The sequence below is a fragment of the Pinus tabuliformis genome, chromosome 9, assembly GCF_031772625.1.
Source record: "Pinus tabuliformis cultivar Carrire ecotype Pingquan chromosome 9, CPIR1, whole genome shotgun sequence".
NCBI classification, from domain to species: domain Eukaryota; kingdom Viridiplantae; phylum Streptophyta; class Pinopsida; order Pinales; family Pinaceae; genus Pinus; species Pinus tabuliformis.
Genome location: NC_142307.1, coordinates 1,773,821,381 through 1,773,838,425, shown reverse-complemented (window position 1 = coordinate 1,773,838,425; position 17,045 = coordinate 1,773,821,381).

Here is a 17,045-nt window from a genome sequence, read left to right as displayed (position 1 = left end):
CAAAGGGGAGTTCGGTCATCAGAAATCTCAGCAAAAATGGCTAATTGTGTGAACAATTGAAAGATTCATAGGTGATCATACGAACACACATTCGCATGACTTGATGATGAAATGACCAAACCATCCAGACACACTTGTTCAACAAGACTTATCGACGATGTAAGTGACAAGTGCGACACTCATGATTGATCATGCATTGATCGAGACGACACTTGCGCAACAATGAATATGACTTCATGTGTGAGTGCGACAGATGCTTTCATAGCGAATACAACAAGCATATACAAAGCGAAGACTTCGAGCATAACCAGAACATGGTTGCAAGCATGACTCAGACATCAGTATGCATAGACTTGAATGCAATGAACAAGCAAGGTGGATGTAAAGACTCACTCGAGCTCACAGAGTGAACTTGAATGTGTGTAGTCATCAAGTGAAGCTCTTCAAGGGAGGCTTCAAAATTGGTGCAGGCCAAGATTTTGAAGGGTGGTTGTAGCCGCTACAACAGAGGCATAAGGGATCTGGTGAAAGATTAAAGAAAAATCCCTAGAGTTTAGGCTCAAATAGCTTCTTTTCATATTGAAAAGAATAGTTAAGGGAAAATATAGGGTTTTGAGTTTCAACAATAGTTTTGAAACAGATTATTATAAATTTCTCCTCTAATGGTGAAGTTTCTTCCTGAGGTGAATGTTCTGTAGTGATAGGAGTTGTTTCCAAACTCACCCCTTCACCCAACCTTGAAGATATATCATCATACTCAATAGGGGAATTAATGGGAAGAATAGGTGTTTTAAATTTTCATGCAACCTGTGGGTTTGGATTAGGGTTTGGGATATGGTTTAGGCTATGATTTTGATTTGGATTAGGATTTGGGTTAGACTTTGGACTAGGGTTATGTCTAGTGTTTGAACTAGGTTTAGGGTATGGATTAAGGTATGGATTAGGGCTAGGTCTAGGGTTTGGGTTAAGATATGGAATAGGGTTTGGATGAGGGCTATAGTATGGAGTAGGATAAGGGATAGGGTATGGATTAGCATAAGGTTTCACAGGTAGTTGTGACCATGGAGGAGGATAACTTGGTGATGCATATAGTGGAAATTGTAGTTGTTTTTTTTGTTCAAGTAATTGATCTTGCATGAAAGACTTCCCTAGGGAAGAGGCTCCAAACCATTCTTGAGGCCATGGGGATGTTTGACTTGAGGAAGAGAGCCAAGGAGAGGGACATTATGGCCATGAAGTAGGATATTCAATTGGAAGAGGAATAAAAGTTTCCATGGAACTGCAGGATTTTAAATCTGTTGAGAAACTTGCTAGGAGAATAAGCATTAATCCAAGTATTGAATGATGATGAGTTTTGAGTTATACCTAGCGGTTGTTTTGATTCCTTACTTGATTTCCTCCATACCTTTAGTAATCCTAGTATTGATGGGAAATGTTCTGTTGCATGAGCCTCTTAACAAATTCTGCAAACTTTCAGGCTACTAAGTGGACACTTTCCAAGGAAATGTTTCCTTCTACAGTGGGTGCAAAATATCAACAATGGTTCTTCATCCTTCCTTTGTTCTTCCTACAAATCATCCAATTTTGAAATCAAAGAATTAATAATATTAACTTTATGTTCAAGCAAAATACTAAATTCTACACTTGTGAGTTCTTCATTGGATGATTCATATGTCTCTGTAGTAGCATCAAAACTCCTCATTGAATGATTCCTAAAAGTACCATTTTCTTGTTTTCAACAAGCCAACAAGAATATTATGTCATCACATGGATTAGTATATATAGGGGGGTTCTTAAACACCTGGGAAATGAAATTCCTTTAAAAAAACCAAGATATGCATGAAATAAATAAATTCAAAGAACATAAACTTGTAAGAGAAACTAGGTGAAAAGAAAACCAAATGCAATAAGTCACCAAGATCAATCCCTTAAGTGCCTCCCCGGTAACGAAGCCAAAATTTTGGGTGTAATATAGGGTATATTAATGTACCAACATTTAAATGTCAATCCAGGAGTTCGTAAAGTTGGAGGTGCAGCACTGGAAATGGCAGCGAAGGACTTCAGCACCTGCAAGCCCTACTTCTATCTTTCCTAATTACGTCTGTAGAATCAAAAGAATGGAAAGAAAATAACACCAAAATGATTCTATTATCGAAATCAAAAAGGAAAGTACGTTGCAAAAACTCAATGAGAGAGACTTGAAATCATCAAAAACAATCCTGATCACTGAAATATGGAAAAGCATATATTTGAGTCTAAACATCAGTGCAATCATAAATAAGAGAAATAATTAGGCCATGAAGAGCATTTGTCTTCATTAAATATTTTTCTTCTTCCACTGAACCATCATTATTGCACCGCAACAACGTTTCTATACTGGAATGATGTTCCTGTACTGAAGCGATGTTCCTACACTGGAAATATGTATTGTGCCTGCACTGAAGATTTTTGACCTTCATACAAGAGCTCTGGATTCCTGTACCAGAGCACTCTGTTCATGTACCAGGATATTGAATCTTGTACTGAAACAGAGGTTCCTATACTAAGAAATCAACATTCCTGTACTGGGTTTCCAAACCACTTGCAGAAAATGAAAAGGGTGTTAACTAAGAATAAATTGCAAGGCGAAATAAGGTTGAGGAAATAAACATTCATAAGCAAAAGATTCTTTAACTAATCATATATTCATAAATGAAAGGTACTTCGAAAGTCAAAGAAAAATCCTTGTTAGAATAAGAAAATTCTTACATGTGAAAAAGAACTATATGTTCTAAATACAAGCAGGATTCTTCCTAAGATGATTGTTATTATGTAAATCAGATCTACACTTATTATAAATAGATGTTTTAAATTATAGGTCCCTTCAATAATTTTATTGTTAAATTGAGTTACTTCCACAAGGGAAATGAGTGCAAACACATATCTATATAATGCAAACACTATTTCATTAAAGCTCATAAAGATAAATTAATTCTAAACTTTCATGTTGAGAATTCTTGGAAACTTCACTCAGAAATAAAACATGATTTGCAGAAGAAAGCAAATGAAATTGCAAGAAATAAAAGGACTTGCAAAAGTAAACTAAGCAACCTTCACTTGTAGAAATGAAAACGCACCAGTGCAAGTAACCAAAACACACTCCTTTTGCAGAAAGGAAATTAAACACACATCAAAGGAAAGCAGGATTAACAAAAAAGGTAGGAAATAAACACACCCAAGCCTGCACACTTCGGATCCGAATCACACAACTTATAAAGAAGTCAAAGCCTGTTAACTATGAAAGAATAAAATATAACCTGCTCAATTCTTACATAAAAATAAGTTTAACACACCACTGAAAAGGGAGAAAAAGTTGGGTTAGTTGGGCCCTAGCCAACCAGATCGTATCCCTATTACGAGATCAATTCAACTGCTCAAATAATGCATCACCTAAAAAATTGGATTAGGGAATGAATAAGTAGCATAACTCCTTGTATTAAACTCAGTAATTGCAAATGTACATCGTGGATTGTTAGATCCAGCCCAAAAGTATGGCAACACAAAATTACGGTGCGAGAAAAAATTCTATAGAGCATCGCCCCCCTAAGTCCACCCTAGAATCCCTAATTTATACATAAAACTTCACTCTCGATTGTAATGAAACTTAACAGAAAAATACGTTTTAACAAGAATCAGCCTCCATCTTTAGTTCATTCATAGCGCTCCAAGCCTAATATAGAGAATGGAACAAGCCCTTGACGAGATGTGTGCACAAATATTTAACATATATGCTATTTTAGGAGTCAATCAGCGGATTGTCCACCTGGTGCAGGAATGGCGAACGGTACAAGAACAGTGGTCGGTACAAGAACGATGGACAGTATAGGAATGCTAGACAGTACGAGAACTTCAGATCCTACATCTTTAGCACATCCATAATGTTCCAATCCTGATGCAAAAAATGGAACAAAATCTCAGCGGTAGGTGCACGCGATTCCTCAACAAATATGATATTTTTGGAGTCAATCCAGAATGAATCATCCGGCTGTCCACCTAATGCAGGAATAGCGAGCAGTACAGGAACTGCAGATCTTGCACCAACTGAACTTCACTTTAGATTAATGAAATTTACTCACCATGCCTTAAGGAAATATGAAAAGGTAAGTTACAAAGGGATTTAAATACATTTAATTTTTTTTATAACGAATAAGCCCCTATGATGCATATTAAATAAAATCACATAGAAAAAAAATATATTTTTATGTAAACCAAACCTTGTCATGATGAACTTATCATAAAACTAGACTTGAGAAGTTTGGACTTCTGCACTTCTTAATTTATTTTTTTATAAGCCATGGATCGAGGTTCAGACTTGTTGTGAAAGAGCTTCATAAAGACTTGCATTTTTGTATCTTCTTGGAGTTTCCAGAATAAGAAGATTGAACTAGATTGTTACTTGCATAATGAGACTCAAATGCATATGGTACTTCTATCATTGTTCTTTTGTCTTGTTTTATGTAATTAGCATTCCATTGATTTGTTATTGTTGATGTATTCTCATGTTTCAAACAACTCTGTATTATTTCACTTCTGAATGATCTAGAATTGTTATGTTGTATACATATGTCAACGATAAATATTAGTATGTTATGCAATATGTTTTCACATTACTTTGTTTAATTTCTTAAACAAAGTAATAATTATTTAAACACATCTTTTTGTAGATAAGTGAATAATCTATATTATCATTTGTCTGCTAGGAATCATCAAGAATCACATTATTATGAGATCACCCGGGTTATATAGATATATCTGTATATTTTAGAGCTTATAAATTAAATCACCTATCATCTTTTTATACATTTAAAGCACTCATTCATCAATCATACTTTATTGGGAAACTAGTCCCATAATATCGAGTCGTAGCCACCATACCAAACAAATAAGGAGCCGCACTAAGGTCCAGACCACGTGGTTATCCCCCAATGTTGGTGCTACGATTTTAGAGGCATCAACAGTAGTGTAGTTAGGAAAAAGATAGGGTTAAAAGAAGGATAATTATGGAAACCAACACTCCCTTTCCCATAGCATGAGAGCGACTATTGCTTAAGAGCTGCAGAATAGTAGTGGGACCCAGGGATAGGCTATCCGAGTGGATGAATTGTCTCCTAATGGTTCTATTGATGATGTTGGATGAATGTATATGATGTTTCGTTGATTCCACTTCCTTAAGGTGACATAGGAGGTTGAATATGATCATAGTAGCATCTCTCCTCATGTTTACCCTGGTTGGTATGGTTACTTTGGATAGACCTGGGAGGGGGGTGTTACATATTGGTACCAAAGCATGGTTACGATCTTTTTGGTTCATATTGGGTGATACAAATATGGGTGAATGTGTTGGTAATGCATGCATGTCAATTGCATTTGTGGCTCCTACACTTGTGTTCCATGTGCTTGTTTCATTGCATCGTATTGATCATTGTAGTAGTAAGGCTATCATGAGGAACTTGATGTCAGTTTTATGGAATGCATCGCCATGAGTGTATGACTAGTTATACAATTATATGCAGCTTGATTACAACCTTGTATATTGGGTTGCATTCTTGGTTATTTGATTACATCCATCAATCTTGTAGGTTTATTACTAGAATTGACTGCTTATGCTCGACTACATGCAGTTATGCGTAAGTGTAGTTGATTAGGAATTTCTTATGCAAGTGGATAGTTGCATGAGGCAATGTGTATACTGGACCCTAGTTAGTATGATTGTTATGCGTTGATGCACTTATTGATATACGTTTATATGTTATTATGGTTACGTTGTACATGCATCATGATGATTTGATGATCTTGTAGACAAGGTATCCTCCATGAGTTATGCTAAGGTATGTTGATTTATGGTGATTTGGTAAGCCAAACCTTAGGTAAACCAAACCTTGTAATGATGAACTAATCAATAAATTCGATAATTGCATCAGAATTGGCTACCTTTAGTGGAATTGCTTCTACCCACTTTGTGAAGTAGTCCGTGGCTATGAGGATGTATTTTTGTTGCTTGGAAGAATGTGGAAAAATTTCTCCAATAATATCAAGCCCCCACTGTTCAAATGGTTGCTTAATGTTAACTGGTTGTAAAGGAAAGGTTGGTTTCCTTTGTCTCCCACTAGTAGTTTGGCATATCTTACATTTCCTCATGTAGTCATGGGCATCTTTGAACAAAGTCAGCCAATAATATCCAGCATGTAGTATTTTGTGGGTTGTAGTGTCTCCTCCAAAATGTCCACCTGTTGGGCCATCATGTAGTTCCTGCAAAACCTTTTGCACTTTAGATTTTTCAAGGCATCTTAATATAACAGAATCATAATTTCTCTTGAATAACACATCATCAATTATTTCATAGTGTTTGGATTTTAACCTTAAGGCACGTAGACTTGAGAAGTTTGCACTTCTGCACTTCTTAATTTATTTGTTTATAAGCCATGGATCAAGGTTCAGACTTGTTGTGAAAGAGCTTCACAAAGACTTTCATTTTTTTTATCTTCTTTGAGTTTGCAAAATAAGAAGATTGAACCAGATTGTTACTTGCATAACTGGTTATACAATTATATGCAGCTTGATTACATCCTTGTATGTGGGGTTGCATTCTTGGTTATTTGATTACATGCATCAGTCTTGTAGGTTTATTACAATAATTGATCGCTTATGTTTGACTACATGTGGTTATGCGTAAGTGTAGTTGATTAGGCATTTCTTATGCAAGTGGATAGTTGCATGAGGCAATGTGTATACTAGACCCTAGTTAGTATGATAGTTATGCATTGATGCACTTATTGATATATGCCTATATGTTATTATGGTTATGTTGTACATGCATCATGATGATTTGATGATCTTGCAGACAAGGTATCCTCCATGAGTTATGCTAAGGTACGTTGATTTATGGTGACTTGGTTTAGTTGACATAATATGCCTTGCAGGAAAGAGATCATATGGCTAGAAAGGTGGTAGAATACATAAAATATACCTATGCATCAGATGGGAAGCGTGGTGTGGGGAACTCTTCTAACCTGACAGACATAGTGAGAAACCTGAAGGAAGGAATAAGGAGTTGCAAAGAAGGCAATGACAAAATCATGCAGGCACAAGAGAAACAAGTAGAGGTGAATATGATATTACTTTGAGAGTTTTTCAGATTTGCAGTGGCAGGGACCTCTTCAAATCAACCATGGACATGAGGACAAAAATAATGGGGCATATGGCAGTAGGTCTCTTAGTAGACATAGGTCAGATAGATTTGACACTATTAGAGATGTAGGATGTTGGACACTCCGTATAGGAGGGGTGACAGACACATGTATTACTCTAGTTCTAGTTTTGATAGACATCATGATCATCATAATTATCATCCGTACATGAGGAATGATAGGGTATACTTGATGGATCAGTTAAAAAAGGCAAAGTGTTATGAAACTAGCTCACAAAAAGATAGAAAAGATAGAACAACGCCTTATAAATAAGCGTCTTTGAGGGGGCAACCTCCTTTACGTTACACAAATGAATAAATTCTTCGATGATACAAATGACAAGACCTCGTTTCTATATATAGGAGTCTAAGGGGTCATAATATAATCAGAGCCGACATAACAATAATAATGTAAGGGCAAAATAATAATAATAGTGGGCTTCTATGGGGCACAATAATAGCAATATGGGGACTACATGGGTACAACAATATAATAAGGGGGTTTTACTAATAAAAATAAGGGGTTACACTAGTAGTATAAGGGCCTAACGTGCCCCTCTCCTTCAAAAAGTGTTGTCCTCAATGCTTGAGTAGTTATTGATGCTTCTGTATAAAATTCTTATCCTCCCATCTGGAATATGCGGTGGGTAGGTTCTTCCACTTGATGAGATACTGTGAAATTGATTGACTTTGTAGCTGTCGGGTTCTTGTTTCTGTGATTGCTCTAGGTTCCAATATGATTTTTCCTTCCTCTTCAAGTTCTGGAAATATTGTTTGAATTGGGGTATTCTGCAATTTTTGAATGAGTGGCCACTCTTCTTTGTCCTTCTTCCATTCATCCCTTGCTTTGTTTATCCAATCTAGTTGGATAATAGAAATAGCACAAATCAGTGTTCCCACATCCTCATTCTTTCTTGAGAGTGCATCTGCAACAAAAAATTTCTTCCCTTTTCTATAGATGATGTCAAAGTCATAACCCAACATATTTGTGACCCATTTTTTATGTTCTTCTAAAGATAACATTTGTTCTGAAAAGTATTTAAGACTATCATGATCCGTTTTTACCTTTAATCATCTTCCCATTGGGTAAGGTCGCCATTTCTTAAGTGCATGTAGTATTGGCAACATTTCCTTCTCATAAATAGCTTGCTTGAGATGTAGCCGTAAGAATATCCAATCACCTACATCAAAACTTTTTTCACTGTGATGTTGATCTACCTGTTGTTTCATTTGATTCTGCACCAAAGTGGTGTTATCCTTTAAAAGTTGGAGAACTTATTGTTGATGCTCGATGTGATCTTTCACTGCTTGAACCTTTTTCTTCTTGATATGTCCTTCTATCTTAAGAGTTTGAGGAGTGGTAATTTCTTCCAATGCTTTACAAGATATGGTTGGATTCATTTCTTGATGCTTGATGTGATCTTTCACTTTTTGAACATTTTTCTTCTGGATATGTCCTTCTATATTGATAGTTTGAGGAGTGGTAATTCCAGCCAATGCATTACAAGATATGGTTGGATTCATTTCTTCTTTCTTGATATGATCTTTCACTTCTTGAACCTTTTTATTCTTGATATGTCCTTCTATCTCGAGAGTTTGACGAGTGGTAATTCTTGCCAATGCTTTACAAGATATGGTCTGATTCATCTATTCTTTCTCTGGGGTTGGGTTGTGGCATATATCCTCTTTTTTTATGTTTCTTGATCCTTTTCTTCCTCTCTTCATACTCTATGTAAAATAATTTCTTCTCGGCACACTTATGACCTTTAGTGCATTTGCTATCACAATTGTAACAAAGCCCTTTTTCTCTTTTTTCTTCCAATTGTTGTGGTGTAACCCTTGTAGGTTGTGGAAAGCTAGGAGAAACAACACTTCCATCTTTATAGTTGTGAGGGGTAGACTTCCTTGTTTCCATAATTTTACTTTCCATTATTTAACAAAGCCCTTTTACTCTTTCCAATTGTTGTGGTGTTGCTCTAAAGAAGGTGTTCCTCTTTGTGTCCTCATAATGTGCTATCATTTCCTCTGTGAAAATTCACCACGTAACAAGTTGTTTACGAGAACAAAGCCCTTTATACCATAAAAATTGATCTGGTTCTAAATATGAAGATGAAATATATACCTTTTGTAATAGTGGTACACCATGTAGATCAAAATATTGCTCCATTTGAAGTATCCAATTTACCGGATTCTTGCCATCAAACTTCCTCATATCGCCTTTTCTTGATTTTAGGAGCTCGATATTGAAATGACTATAACTCTGTAATTTCTCCTCTTCTAGTTCTGAAATTGTAACCTGCAGTAGCCCTATGTGTCCTCTTTCCAACGCCACTAGTCTGATCCCAATTAAATTCTCCAAGGAAGAGTTATGCCAAATCTCCCATAGTGACCTGATTATAGACTAGTTCAATAGAGCGAAATTGTACGATGTGCCACGTGTCCCTGTTTCGACCCTTGGCTCTAAAAAATATATACGAGAAACTATAGTCCGTCCTCTTTTTGTATCTTCTTACGAATTTCAATCTGATGCTCAGAGAGAAATTTATGACGATTTTCCTCCGGTCACCTGTTTGGAATGTAATTCAGGAGTCTGCAAAAAGACCAACTTCCTCAGATCATATCTCCGCAAATATAGCGCAAAAAGCTCTGAAATTCGGACCCAAGGTTCAGTGCGATTTCTTCTCAAAAGGGTTTTTTTTCGCTTCTGAAACATCACAAAAAAAAAGTTATAGCAAAAATTCCACGATGACCTATTTGGAGCAGCAAAACCGTAGAATTCAAAGCTCTGATACCAAATGTTATGAAACCAGCTCAAGAGATAGAAAAGATAGGTCAACGCCTTAGAAATAAGCCTCTTCGAGGGGGCAACCTCCTTTACATTACACAAATGAACAATTCTTCAATGATACAAATGACAAGACCTTTCTATATATAGGAGTCTAAGAGGTCATAATATAGTCAGAGCCGACATAATAATAATAATGTAAGGGCACAATAATAACAATAGTAGGCTTCTATGGGGCACAATAATAACAATATGGGGACTACATGGGTACAACAATATAATAAGGGGGTTGTACTAATAACAATAAGGGGTTACACTAGTAGTATAAGGGCCTAACACAAAGACACCTACCTTTGATGGAGAGATGAAGAAATCACAAGATGCAGAGGCTTGGTTGCTTAGCATGAGGAAATTCTTTAGATTGCATGATTACTTAGAAAACTTGAAAGCAAGGATAGCCCTTTTCAGTCTCAAAGGTAAAGCAAATATTCGATGGGAAGACGTGAAGAATGTCAAAAACATACATGAGGATGAGTTGAATTGGCATGCATTTGAAAGGATCTTCAAGAAGAAGTACTTGTTTGAGAGGTATTATGATGACAAAGCTAAGGAGTTTTATGAGTTTCAGATGGGTTCTATGACAGATGAGGAGTATACTAGCAGATTTCTGGAGCTGTTGAGATATGTGCCTTACCTCAGAGAGGAGAAGGCCAAGGTTTAGAGATTCATCAGTGGATTTCCAATAGCATACAAAGACAATATTGAGTTTGATGAGCTTAGATCGTTGGAGGAGGCCATCCAAAAGTTGAAACATTGTTATGAGTAGTTGAAGCACAAAGTTGATTTATGCAGATGTGGAAAACATGCAAGCAAATCATCAGGCATCGATCATTGAGACATATGGTAAGATTTGTGATAAATTTTTTTCTGTTATGATTGATCATGGACCTAACTATAGTTATATTAATCTTGACCTAGTGGATAAGTGTGGTTTGAGAAAATAAGTGTATGCAGAATCTTGGTTGGTATGGTTGGCTATAGGTAAAAAGAAGTGATTTCACCATTGGGTAAGAGCTTGTGCACTTGGGTTAAATGGTATGCCTACAATAGCTCATTTGAATTTATTTCCATTGGGATCATATAGTATGCTTTTGGGTATGGATTGGTTATAACTTCATAGAACCAAAGTGGATTGCTTCGATAAGGCCATTGAGTGTGTGGATGATAGTGGGGAGAAGAGGAATTTGCAAGGTAAGAAGAAGCCTACATCAGTAAGGATGGTTACTGCTATGCAGACTAAGGGTAGTCACAGAAATAGTTGTGTGATGTTTGTAGTACACATTTCCAGTGAAAAGGGTAAGGAGGTTTAGGATGCAAAGGTGTTAAGCAGATACCCAGTTTTGTAGTAGTTTTAGGATGTATTCCCTAAGGACATTACAGAGTTTCCACCTCACAGGGAGGTAGAATTTTCTATTGAGTTGGTGCGAGGGGAAACACCAGCATCAAAAGCACCTTATAGGATGAGAACACCTGAGTTGGTAGAGTTGAAGTTGAAGCTAAAGGAAATATTGGACAAAGGATACATCAGACCCAATGTATCACCTTGGGGTGCACCAGTGCTATTTGTATAGAAGAAAGATGGTACTCTTATACTGTGCATTGACTATAGGCAACTGAATAAGGTAATGATCAATAATAGGTACCCTTTTCTGAGGATTGATGATTTGTTTGATCAGTTAAAGGGAGAAGCAGTGTTCTCTAAGATCGACTTGAGATTGGGATACCATCAGGTACGCATCAAGGAAGAGGATATCTTCAAGACTGCGTTCAGGACTAGGTATGGGAATTATTATTTTGATGTTGTTCCATTTGGTTTGACTAATGCTCTAGCTAAATTCATGTGTTTGATGAATAGTGTGTTGCATCATTAATTGGACAAGTTTTTTATTGTATTCATTGATGACATACTGGTATAATATAAGAATGAGGAAGAACATGTCGAACATGTTGTGTGTGGAGCATGATTGTTCAGAGGTCTTTGTTTCAGCTGGATGTATACCCCAGGAATTTTGTACACCCCTCCATGTGGGGGAGTGCTTGGGGGACTTGTCCCCCCTGTGGGGGTCAGGGGGTAGCGCCCCCGAAGCTAAAAATAGATGTAAAATTTCCTTGTAAAAATAGAGTAATTTCTATTCAATCTGGGCCGTTCATTAGGCAAATGATTTGACGGTAGAACTTATGTTTAGTTTAGGGTTTTTTGCCCTAGAAGGCAACCCCTCTCTTTTTATGAGGGCATTGTATTTGAGGTTGTGTAATAGATGTGTATTCTGTGAGCGAGAAACAGAGAGGTGAGATTGTGAGAAAAAACAGAGGATATTACAGTGGATCTGCTGTAGGTTGTGTCTCTTCATTTTGCTGGATAATAGAAAAGAAGGACTAGTTGTTCGGGGTGGATGTAGCCCAAACTGGGTGAACCACGTATACCTGTGTCTCTCTTGTTTTATGCATTTTTTCTGTGTTTATATTTCTGCAATATTTTATGTGTTCCATTGCTCCGTAATATATAATTTTATAACAACTGGTATCAGAGCCGAAGGTCTATTTGGTTGATAAACTCGTAGGAAAGAAGGGTTCCTCGTTCAAGTGGGAGCAATGGCGGAAGATGGTAAGTTTAGGGTCGAGAAATTTAACGGCCAAAACTTCTTGCTATGGAAGATGCAGATGGAAGATTATCTGTATCAGAAATATCTGTACCTACCATTGAGCGGAAAACAAAGAAGTCGATGGCTATGATAGATGAACAATGGAACCTTCTCGATAGAAAGGCACTCAAAACAATACGGTTGTGCCTCACTGCATCAGTTTCCTTCAACATTTTGAAGGAAACAATGACAGAGGGTTTGATCTAGGCATTGTCAAAACTATATGAAAAACCCTCAGCCTCAAACAAGGTATTTCTTATGAAATGGTTATTTAATATGAAGATGTCGGAAGGTGTATCTGTTGCAGATCATTTCAATTATTTTAATACAGTTACAAGTTAGTTAAGTTATGTAGGGGTAAACTTTGAAGATGAAGTTAGAGCTCTGTTATTCTTGTGCTCATTACCAGAAAGTTGGAATGGTTTAGTAATGGCCATTAGTAACTCTGTCTCTGGATCTAGTACTTTAAAGTTTGATGATGTTGTCGGTGCTATCCTTAGCGAGGAAATGCGACGGAAAAGCTCCAGTGAGACATCAGGTAATGCTTTGAGTGCAGAGTCTAGGGGAAGAAAAATGGAAAGAGGAAAGAGCTCAGGATATCACAGTAAATCAAGGAAAGGCAGATCCAAGTCCAGATCGGAGATAGTGTGTTGGAAATGCAGAAAGAAAGGACACCTAAAGAAAGATTGTAGATCTCGGAAGGGAAAAGAAGGATATGCACAACAAGAAAACAATCATGAAGAAAATGTGACGGGTGAGGTGTTACAAGATGCTTTGATTCTTTCTTTCTAAAATACCACTGATTCCTGGGTGGTAGATTCAGGGGCCTCATTCCATGCCACACCTGATAAGAAATACTTTCATGACTATGTTCAAGGAGATTTTGGACAAGTTCGTTTGGGTGATGATAAACCCTGTAAAATTTTTGGAATGGGTAAGGTTCTTGTAAAATAGTAGAATGGAAACCAAGGGCTACTAAAGGAGGTAAGGCATGTTCCAGATCTAAATAAAAATTTGATTTCAACAGGGCAGTTAGGCGGTGAAGGTTGTGTGACAACTTTCATAGATAAAGCTTGGAAGGTCACCAAAGGAGCCCTGGTAATAGCAAAAGGCGAAAAGGTTGGTACATTGTATTTATGCAATGGTATTTTTAACTCTGTTAATGCTTTAACTTCCAAAGGAGTAGATGCAACATTATGGCATCATAGGCTCGAACACATGAGTGAAAAGGGGATGAAGATTCTTCACTCAAGGAATTTGTTGCCGGGTTTGAAGAGTGTTGATTTGGACTTCTGTGAGAATTTATGGAAAACAGAAGAGAGTCAGATTTCTTAGAGTTGGGAAAGAAAAGAAGAGCGAAAAATTAGAGCTTGTGCATACAGATGTATGGGTACCTTCTCAGGTATCATCTCTCGATGGCTCTCGTTATTATGTTACTTTTATTGATGATGCAACTAGAACTTGGATTTATTGTATTAAGAATAAATTTGACGTATTTGATACTTTCAAGAAATGGAAATCTTTGGTTGAGATTGAGACAGGAAAGAAATTGAAGTGTCTTAGATTAGACAATGGAGGTGAATATTGCAACAAAGAGTTTGATAGGTACTGTTCAGAGCATGGAATTCACAGAGAGAAGACAGTTCCAAGAACACCACAAGGAAATGGTGTGTCAGAAAGGATGAACATAACAATCATGTAGCGTGCAAGGTGCATGAGATTGCATGCAGGATTGCATTTACAGTTTTGGGCAGATGTTGTAGATATTGTTGTTTATCTAATAAACAGAGGGCCTTCAAGTTCCTTGGATGGTGGTGTTCCAGAGGATGCATGGATAGGAAAAAAGGTAAACTACTTTTTTTTAAAGCCTTTTGGTTGTGAGGCCTTTGTCCATATTGATAAATAAAATAGAACAAAACTTGAGGCAAATTCAAAGAAATGTACCTTTATTGGATATGGTGTTAATGATTTTGGTTATCGCTTATATGATTACGAAAATCACAAAATCATTAGGAGCAGAGATGTAATATTCAATGAAAAGGTCTTGTATAAAAATCAGTTGCAGGAAAAAAAACAGGAAAAAGAAAACAAGGAATACGTAGTTCTTGATGAAATCACTGAAAAAGTAAAGGTGCCTGAAAATAATAATAATCAACAACCACAACAACAACCACCACCACAAGAGCAACAGGCACCCCAAACACTTGAAAGTGGTGTTAGAAGATCTACCAGGATAAGTAGACCCCCTGAACGATACTCTCCTTCATTATATTATTTATTGTTGACTGATTCTAGTGAACCCGAATGTTATGAAGAAGCAATGCAGGTTGAAAGTAGGAAGAAGTGGGAGCTAGCCATGGAAGAAGAGATGGACTTCTTAATGCATAACTAGACTTGGGACTTAGTCAGGTTGCTTGCAGGTAAAATCACATTGCAGAATAAATGGGTTTACAGGCTGAAGGAAGAAGATGGAGGAAAATAGAGCTACAAAGCTAGACTTGTGGTGAAGGGGTTTGCACAGAAGAAAGGTATTGATTTTGATGAAATATTTTCTCGTATTGTTAAAATGACTTCAATCAGAACTATTCTAAGTCTAGTAGCAGCTGAAGATTTGCATCTTGAACAGTTAGATGTAAAGATAGCCTTTCTCCATGGGGATTTGGAGGAAGAGATATATATGCAGCAGCCACAAGGATATGAGGTAAAGGGGAAGGAGAAACTAGTGTGCAGGTTGAATAAGAGCCTGTATGGCTTAAAATAGGCTCCAAGGCAATGGTATCTAAAATTTGACAAGTTTATGTTTGAACAAGGTTATACTAGATGCCACTCTGATCATTGTGTTTATCTGAAAAAGAAAAATGATGGCAGCTATAATATATTGTTATTGTATGTAGATGACATGCTTGTTGCAGGGTCTAACATGCAGGAAATAAATGTGCTCAAAAGAAAATTGGCAAATTCATTTGCAATGAAGGATTTGGGAGCTGCAAAACAAATCCTTGGTATGAGAATCACTAGAGACAGGAAAAATCGCAAATTAACATTGTCTCAGAATGAGTACATACAAAAGGTGTTGAAAATATTTAATATGCACAATGAAAAACCAGTTAGTACACCTTTTGCTAGCCATTTCAAACTTAGTAAGGAAATGTGCCCAAAGACCCAAGAAGACATGGATTATATGTCTAAAGTTGCATATGCATCAGCAGTTGGAAGCTTAATGTATGCAATGGTCTGCACAAGGCCTGATATTGCACATGTAGTGGGAGTTGTAAGCAGGTACATGAACAATCCATGAAAGGAACATTGGATGGCAGTGAAATGGATTCTTAGATATTTGAAAGGTACCACAAATCAAGCATTATGCTTTGGTGGTGCAAACATTTCTCTACAGGGATATGTTGATGCAGATATGGCAGGTGACAGAGATAACGGGAGGAGCACGACGAGATATGTATTTACTGTTGGTGGAACAGTTGTCAGTTGGGTTTCAAAAATCCAAAGTGTTGTTGCACTTTCAACAATAGAAGCAGAGTATGTTGCTGCTACAGAGGCTAGTAAAGAAATGATTTGGTTACAAAGGTTTATGGGTGAATTGGGTAAGGAGCATGATATGGGCACATTATACAGTGATAGCCAAAGTGCCATTCATCTTGCAAATAAATCATCATTTCATTCTAGGACTAAACACATACAGCTCAAGTACCATTTCATACGATCAGTGTTGGAAGATGGAGAGTTGAAGCTGGAAAAGATACACACTAGTGAGAATCCTGCAGATATGCTAACAAAAGTTGTAACCAGGGAGAAACTGAGAATATGCTCAGTTTCAATTGGTCTTCAAGGATGACGATGAAGATGAGAAACAACCAGGTCCAAAGAGGATTCGTTGTCCATCAAATGAACCAGCGGTGGAGTTGCTACAATCATTCTCCAAGTGGGAGATTGTTGTGTGTGGAGCATGATTGTTCAAAGGTCTTTGTATCAGCCGAATGTATACCCCAGGAAGTTTGTACACCCCTCCACGTGGGGGGGGCTTGTCCCCCCCGCGGGGGTCTGGGGGGGCTGATCCCCCCCGGCTAGGGGGTTCGGGGGCCAGCGGTCCCCCGGCGGGGGCTCGGGGGCAGCACCCCCGAAGCTAAAAACAGATGTAAAATTTCCTTGTAAAAATATAGTAATTTCTAGTCAATCTGGGCCGTTCATTAGGTGAATGATCTGACGGTAGAACTTATGTCTAGTTTAGGGTTTTTTGACCTAGAAGGAAACCCCTCTATTTGTATGAGGGCATTGTTTTTGAGGCTGTGTAATAGATGTGTATTCTATGAGCGAGAAA